Source organism: Nicotiana tomentosiformis, chromosome 2, assembly GCF_000390325.3.
Source record: "Nicotiana tomentosiformis chromosome 2, ASM39032v3, whole genome shotgun sequence".
NCBI lineage: Eukaryota > Viridiplantae > Streptophyta > Magnoliopsida > Solanales > Solanaceae > Nicotiana > Nicotiana tomentosiformis.
The window spans coordinates 120552438-120561138 of NC_090813.1; positions in this window are offsets into that span (position 1 = coordinate 120552438).

Below are 8701 nucleotides of genomic sequence, written 5' to 3' on the forward strand. Positions count from 1 at the left end.
ACAAGATTACTTAGACCGTTGCCACGAGGTATTGCGCAACATGGGTATTGTTGAGACCAATGGGGTCGACTTTGTAGTGTTCCAGATGACCTGTTCTACCAAGAGATGGTGGAGAGATTATGTGTTGACTAGACCAGCTGGTTCAACTTCACTTACCTGGGATCAGTTTTTTCACAGTTATTTCTAGAGAAGTTCATTCCTTTCACTCTAATAGAGGATTACTGCAAGCATTTTGAGCATCTTCAGCAGGGTAGCATGACTGTTACCCAGTATGAGACTCGATTTGTGCACCTAGCTCACCACGCCATTATCTTGCTCCCTACTGAGAGGGAGAGAGGAGATTCATTGATGGGCTCACTTTCACTAACAGGCTATAGATGGCCAAGGATACCAGAGATGCTATTTCTTTTTAGAGAGCCGTAGAGATTGGTAGACGGATCGAGATGGTTAGCGGTCAGGAGAGGGGCCGATATCTGATAAGAGGCCTTGTAATTTCGGTGGTTTCAGTGGTGCCTCGTCTGGAGGCGGGGCTACTTTTGGTAAAGGCCATCCTCCAAGGCCGTTTCATTCAGCTCTTTAGGCCTCCGACGGTGCTTTGGGTAGTCATGGTCCTTATACATCTCATCATGAGCCGCTTGTAAAGACCTGACCAGTCATTTTACTTTCTAGATCCCCGTTCCCCTAATTAAGACTCCCCATATGTGCCTTTACTATTTCATTACTTGCATGGATGGTTGACTTGGGTTTGGAAGGGTTCAGGTTGAAATCGGAACACTTGATTCCTTAATAGTGGCCTAATATGGCCAAGTTTGACTTGAGTCAATATTGTTAGTAAATGAACTCGAAACCAGGATTTGACGGTTCCAATAGGTTCGTATAATGATTTTGGACTTAGGCATGTGTTCGGATTGGGTTTCTGACGATCCGGGAGCGTTTCGGCGCTTAATGTTGAAAGTTGGCACATTGAAGGTTTTCAAGTTCTTTAAATTTGATTTGGATTAAAATTTGATGTTATCGAGGTCCGTTTCGGATTTCGAGCCCGGAAATAGTTCCGTATGGTGATTTATGACTTGTACACAAAATTTTGTGTCATTCCGAGTAGTCTAAGTATTATTCGGCGCGTTCGGAGTATGTTGAAAAGCTTGAAGTTCATAAGTTGATTCAATTTGGTTTTGTGGTACGATTCTTAGTTTCGATGTTCTTTTACATGTTCTGAGGGTTCGACCAGGTCTGCACTATGTTTATAGACTTATTAGTGCAATTGGACAGGGTCTCGGGTGGCTCAGGTGAGTTTCGAACCACCCCGAGCTAAGTCCAAAAACTTGGTATTGCTGGTTCTGGTTTCCTTCTTCGCGATCGCGGGGATTGTGTCGCGTTCGCGGAGTAGGAATTTGGGGAAATGGGTAATTTCTCTACGCGTTCACAATCCCCAATCCGCATTCGCGAAGGTCTGGGACATGTGGCCTTCACGTTCGTGTAGGGTAAAAGGGGCCTGGGAGGGGTCAGCTTCGTTACTCTTCGCGTTCGTAAAGGGGACCCCGCGTTCGCGAAGCTCAGGCGAGTTAAGCCTTCATGTTTGCGAGAGAGACCTTGCGTATCGAAGGATATGAGGGCCTGGGCCAGGTTTGCCTTCGCGATCGCAAGGCTTCTTCCGTGATCGCGAAGAAGGGTCAGCTGGGCAGAGACTTGTTTTAAATCGGGGTTGGACTTGTTTTTCTCTCATTTCACTTTGGGTTGGCCGATTTTGGAGCTCTTGGAGAGGGATTTTTCACCTATCATTGTAAGGTAAGTAATTACTACTTAATGTGAGTTTAATACACGGATTTTGGGCAAATTTTAACATATAAATTGTGAAAATTTTTGGATTTAGTTGAAAAACCTAGGTTTTAATAAACATGGGATTAGACCACGAAAAATGATTATGGAATTGAGTAGAAATTATATATTTGTGTTCGTGAGGTTATGAGTAACTTTAATTTATAAAACTTTTCGGAATCCGGGCACGTGGGCCCGAGGGTGAATTTTAGGAATATTTCAATTTGGGTTGGGTAATTACTCTAATAGTTAAATTATAAACTTTTGAGCATATATTGATTAGTTTATACAATATTTGGCTTGTTTCGGATTGCGTGGCACCAATTTAAGACTTTAGTGTGAACTATGGATCGGGAAGAGAACTTGAAAACGAGGTAAGTCTCCTGCCTAACATTGTAAGAGGGAATTTTTCCCGTAGGTGCTATAAATGATTGTTTGCTAATAATTGTGAGTGCTACGTGCGGACGATGTGACGAGAGTCAGCATGTAGCTAAAAATCATGCTTATGTCCTGGTAGTTTTAGGACTCTACCATGCATTACTTGTAATATATATTTGCACTCAACTTGTTATTTCAATTACTTAAATTATATTTGATATTGGATAAAGGATTTGTAAAGAATGAGCTTCATTACTTTGAGTTTTGGCGGGTTACTTGACCGTTAGTGGAAATTATGCCTCCTTGAGTATTATTCTTGTAGTAGTCGTTAATCAGAATTCGTAGAGTATTCTCTCTTCCTGTGGATCGGGCCGAACGCCTCAGCAGTATAATAGATGCATCTATGGCTCGCACCGGTAGACCCTCGGCAGTGTACACATTATTCTGGATCAGGTCTACGACTTTCGCATAAATCATGCGCGATATTGCTCGGAGTCCGATTATACTTGATATTTCTTCCATAACTTGAGAATTTATAATTACTTGATGGATCTTATTTGTTGATATTAGTATGTGATAGTTGGAGATTCTAATTGATATTTAGTTAAAGAACCACTTATCTATTATTCATTATTTCGTCATTACTGATGTATTCCATGCCTATTTATAATTTATGTACTTTATTTATTAACCCTTAGTAAGTGTCGATGTCGACCTCTCATCACTACCTCTTCGAGGTTAGACTAGATACTTACTGGGTACATGTTGTTTATGTAGTCATGCAAAATTTCTGCACTAATCGTGCACGATATGAGGCAGGTGCATCTGGCGACAATTTTAGTGAGTACCCCTGCTACTCGGAGACTTAGTGGTGAGCTGCTCTTTATGCCCGTTCTGCAGCACCCGGAGTCTTTTCTCGTTGTATTTATTTTTCTATCTATCTGTAAGACCCCGTTGAAAATTTCCTAACGATTTAAGATTTTATAGTGCGCCATCGGTATTTGGGAATAACGTATTTGAGTATTAAAGGAGTCTTATGGGATATAGCCACATCATTTTGATATGATAATGTATGTTTAAGGTGCGTTGGAACATACTAAGGAGTTTTGTGAATGTCAAGAACTTGTGTGGAACAAGTTGGATACATTAAGTGGAAAGGATGTTTCAATTGGCACAAGGCCCTACTTCAAATGAATAGAACTCCCTCAATATAAATACTTAGGTGGTGATATACCTATCAAATTGAATCCCTCTGAGTCTAGTTTCCAACGCATCAAACCGTTTGTCATTTGGATATTTCAACAGAAGGTTATGGCTATTTTACCGGACCTATGCCATATGTGCGCCCAGATACGCGTCCGCGCATATTGGAGGGTATTTTGCCTTGTGTGCGCTACCAGATGCGCGGTCACTTGCCCAGGTGAGCGAACGCGCACGCAAAAGCCATAAAAATACCCCCCCAAGGATGGGGAGAGAGAGTGGCTAAGTCATTTCTTCAAGACTAGGGCTTTCTCTCCATCACCCATCCGGCCAAGGCTTCCAATACACACCTAAGGTGAGTTTTTAAGTGTGTTTTTATATTGATTTAACTTATCAATCACTAGTTACAACAAGGTTTTGATTGGATTCCATAGGATTTATTCAAAATCTCAAGAACACCCCAAAAGTTGTCTTTCAAGATTTGGTCTACAATAGGTATGTCTACTACCTCTAACTAATTCATGGTTATTATTTACGTATGAAATATGTGTTAGGACTTATAGGATGGTGATCAGAAGCCACAAATGCCTAACCTAGGTTGTGTTGGTATTGTAGAGATTGTAAAATGAATTAATTGATAAGATTTATGGGTTGGGAGTGAATTGTAAGGCATGCATATGCTAATAGAAGTTGTGGATGGCCTAGAGAGGATTATGAGGTGAATCATTGGTGTGGAAGGTGGTTGTTTGGTGAAGAAATTCCATTGGAGGAGGTTGTATAAAGATATGCACACTAGATGTTTGATAAAAATCCTAGATGACATAAAGTATAGAAATCTTGCTAATATTGGTGCAATTGTGTTGCATTGTTGTAGATTGAAGTTGTTTAGTGTGATGGAAAGTTGTAGTATTATTAAGGGGTGAATTCCATATATGTTTTCTAAACTACTCTTTTAGATGTAAATTCCATGATGTTCCCGTAAGTCTCAAGTATTGTTGGCTCAAGTTCCTTATTCCCATGTTCTGAGTTGTTCCCAATAAATTCGATTGTCCCGAGTAAGCAAAGTTTCGAGAATTATGTATTTAAAATGTATTCCAAATGTTTCTATCACATTATGTTATCCTTCGGGAATGTGTTCAGTAATGATATGTGTATTAGAATGTTATGGCTTTGAGTCGTGTTTCAAATGAAAGTCCATTATGCATAACTTGGAAAGAATACTCCATGCGTCTAAAACTCCTATTGCTCATATGTGTACCTAAAGTTTTCATTTGAAATTCCTTGTTGTTGATAATCTATAAGGATGCTTGAAAGTGAAAGAAGTGGGTTGGAGATGTAAAGCATTGCCACCATGCCAATAATGAAAGTTATACTTGTGACCAATTATTCCAAATTGACTTCGAAAATAGATTTTCCTGAAAGCTTATGTACTCAAGTCGTGCCCAAATGTGGTTGTTTCAGCTAATGCTATGCTTTGTAAGTATTTCCAACGTGTTTTGAGCTCTTATATATTCATGAGTTGAAATTGTGTATTGCCCTTTTGGGGAAAAGTATTTCAAGAATAAATGATGTGTTACTCATTTATGATTTTAACTTGTACATCGATTGCCAATCATTTTACTCCATTTCTTGGAAAGAAATCTATTGTGTTTAAAGTCTTCATTACCAATGAACCTAAAGTTGTGATTTTTAGAATATTCTATTCGTTGATATTTATGATGATGATCCATGAGAAGGAAAGATATGAAAGTGTGAAATATAAAATATGACCATTGTTCCATGAATGAAAAATCATATGTATGGCCATGAGAGCTAATGAAATAATGATCTTGTAAGTGGATGAAAATGCCAATGAGGCTATAAATGGTGTGAAAGGTTATGAGGTAAATGCATTTGTATTGTTGTTCCCTTTGTATGCAAATTAAAAATATTATTGGGAGTATCGTTAGTTACCGAGGAAGGGTAGGTGGAAATAACCTAACCCCGAAACTACACGTGCCGGTGTAGGAGAGGATTGTGAGTTTCTCCCTTATTTGGGATGGGATTGATGTGATGAAACTATTTCCCCTTAATTGGGATGAGATGATTGATAGAAAAGGATGATGTCAATCCACACGGCATTGTGGTGAGATGGCCTAGCCGATCGGGTCGTGATCGGATGCCATGCCGCACACATGATGATGATTGTGCCGGAAACTGTTATTGAAATGGTGATCGAGATTATGATTGTGGTTGATGTATCGGATGAGATGGCCTAGCCGATCGGGTCATGATCGGACTCCGTGCTAAAAGTACGGTGGTATTGTAAACAGTGGTATATCGGTTCTACAAATCTCCCAACCAAAAATATAAAATATTATCTTCGTATTTTGGAAATTATTATGTTTTAACTTGGAATTTGGAAATCTTTGATTGTTGATTGTTGTTTCCATAGTTTTCCCTTTCTTACATTGGAATTCTATTTTGAAAGAGGACAGTTAGCTTTACATACTAGTACTATTCCATATGTACTAATGCCCCTTTTGCCAGGGGAACTGCATATTCAATGGATGCAGGTGGTTCATCAGCGGACAGCTTTGGTCCTCATTAGCAATCACTCTTTATTCAGTAGGTTTTGGTGAGCCCTACTCTATTCCGGGCCTGATGTCATTTGAGTTGTATATTGCATTTTGAGGTATAGTCGGGGCCTTGTTACCGACGCTTCCATACTACTCTTCGATTGTACTTAGAGGCTCCATAGACAGCTTGTGGGTGGCGTTTGATGTTGGGTAATGAACTAGAAGTGTTGGTATGTGGAAAACATGTTTTTTCATCATATCTATAAACTTGTAATATTTTGGCGACTGATTCTTATATTGTTAATGGGAAAGGTTGGGTGGAAGGAAATCCAGCAGGCTTTCTCGACCGGTTTACCTCGGTTGAGCGTTGGCCGCGTTCCCCGAAGTCGGGGCGTGACAAACTTGGTATAAGAGCCTAAGGTTTTAAAGTGTCCTAGGATGTCTCGGATCCATGTCTAGTATAGTCCTTCTTATCGGTGTGTTGTCGACCACATCTATAATGAGGAGGCTACTTGGACATTTAGGAATTTCACACTTCTTTGATACTCCAGATCGTGCGATAGAGCTCAAAATAGGAAGCTAAATTCCTCGTCATGTCTCATTTTCTATATGGGTAACCCACGGGTTCGAGGCAGCAAAGAGGGAATGAAAGAACCAGTTGCTAGGGGAAGTGTCCTTGTTCCCATTAATGTTACCGCACCACCGGATTATGTGGTGAGAGCACCTAAGATATGAAAGAGAATTATTGGTATTAATAAGCCGGAATGTTTGATATGAAAGAAGAGCCACCCGGGTTTATGTTGGATGATTCTTGAAATATGTTATGGTTGTGGAAATAGGAGCACAAGAAGAACAAATGCCCTTAGGTTGGATACACCCATCCCGGTCTGCCCGATATGCGGGCGAGAACATTATGCGTCATGTTGTGAGTATGCTCAGAAGCATGTTAGGGGTGGTAGATTTGGGAAATTCCAAAAGTCCATACAACAAGTTGTTGCAGAGATTGTTAATCCCATCACGGGGTCCTAGAGGAAGGATAGGGGGAATGCTTATAATGTATGCAAAAAAGGAAAATATCAGGTCGGTAGGGTGAGTCATTTTAACGGACCTCATCCTCGTTGTGTGAAGTGTAGGAGATGTCATTTAGGGGTATGTCACTATGGTACCAATGTATGTTACGGATGTGGAGTAGAGGGGCATTAGTTAAGGCACTGCCCCGTCAATCTAAAGTCATCAACTAAGTCACTCCTTAGTACATCATTATGAAAACGCATAATTTTTCCTTGTTGTATATGTACATCCATATTGAAGAGCCTTCATAAACACGGTCTTAACAAGATGCTGAATCACAAAGCATTGCATGTACTTACTTTCTAAACGAGACACATTATTCATGAAGCAACTCTATCACAAATTCTCTTATTTACAACCTCTTGAGGAATTGAGTTCTATAATGATTTCCTTGGAATGAGTTATAACCCTAGGTTAATACTTCTCATTGCTTCCATAAATTCTCAACAATGGACTATACCTGATGAATTTCTTACAAGAACCTTTTGATTCAAATGGATAATATCTGCTCACTTATGCTTATGCATGCACCGTCATAAAGTTTACCTATGTGGTATCAAATCCAATGTATAGCCGCCTAGTGTTGAGATCTTTCTTAAGACACTCTTTTTCTCTCTGGTGTATGTGGCTCCTATGGTTTGAACAATCACTTCACTCCTTTGTGAATATTATCATGAATTCTTTTCAATGTCTAGTAACATGAGAGCATATCTCATCACCTATCATATGTGTAAATGTCAATTGGAAGGGGTCACTTGTCCGTATAAAAGTTTCTGGGAAATTTGAGATTTTCACAAATTCTTCATAGGAAGATCTTTTTGTTTGCCCATCTCAGTATGACTTTCATGTCCACTTAGATCATGCCTCAGTGAGTAACTCACTTTGTTCCTATTATTGTAGTTGCCCATGAAGTGGCTTGATATTGCAGCTTGAGAGTTGTTATGGCAAAAACATGTCTAGCTCATAGCAAAGTTTACATTCTCTCTAACCAATGCATGATTTCATCCAAACATTAAGATGTCCTAGCTACATGGTTTCACTCGTGTGTGGTTGAAAGTTAAGCAGCCTTACAATGACTTTTCCTCCCCCACTCCAGGTGGATGTTTCAGATTCTAGCACATATGATGAGCATATTGATTTGAAAGACAAGTTTGTTGTATCTCTAGTCCTCTCATATAGGATCATATTGTGAAGGGTTAATCTGTCAGAATGATAATAATCTCATAAGAGTTCAACTTATTTTTTCATCCTCATGGGTTTGTGGCATATCTATTCCTTGTGTTAGTTAATGTTAAGAGCGTAATGCAACTACATGTATTTTGAAACTCATATCACATTCAGGGTGCCAGAATATTCTCATTTCGAGTTAAACTGATTTTCCCTACATTCCAAGAGGCGACTAGTGTCACGTACTTGGCTATTTCTCTTTGAAGCCTACTATTGCCGAACAAAGCACATATGAAATGAAACAATTGTTGTTGTCCTTTTCATGACTCATAGTCTTCCAATAATAACTGACGTTAATATCTTTATCCTCCCGACCATGCCTCCCATATGTCGCATGTCTAAAATGACTCATTTCTTTTAAATATCAGAATCATGAACACGGTCCCTACATTATCAATGCTTATTAGGCAACTCTATGCCTCATTTGTCGAATCAATGATGTCATCACAATG